Genomic DNA, 446 nt, shown 5'->3' with positions numbered 1-446 from the left:
GAGATATTTGTATCATCGATAGTCACAGGTGAGGTGCCGGAAGACTGGAGGTTGGCAAACATGGTGCCACTGTGTAAGAAGGGCGGGAAAGACAAGCCAGGGGACTATAGACTGGTGAGCCTGACCTCAGTGGTGGGCATGTTGTTGGAGGGAATCCTGAGGAACAGGATGTACATGTATTTGGAAAGGCAAGGACTGATTCGGGATAGTCAACATGGCTTTGTGTGTGGGAAATCATGTCTCACAAACTTGATTGAGTTTTTTGAAGAAGTAATAAAGAGGATTGATGAGGACAGAGCAGTAGATGTGATCTATATGGACTTCAGTAAGGCGTTCGACAAGGTTCCCCATGGGAGACTGATTAGCAAGGTTAGATCTCATGGAATACAGGGAGAACTAGCCATTTGGACACAGAACTGGCTCAAAAGGTAGAAGACAGAGGGTGG

The sequence above is a fragment of the Chiloscyllium plagiosum genome, chromosome 26 (assembly GCF_004010195.1).
Source record: "Chiloscyllium plagiosum isolate BGI_BamShark_2017 chromosome 26, ASM401019v2, whole genome shotgun sequence".
NCBI lineage: Eukaryota > Metazoa > Chordata > Chondrichthyes > Orectolobiformes > Hemiscylliidae > Chiloscyllium > Chiloscyllium plagiosum.
Note: the sequence above shows the minus strand (reverse complement) of the source record.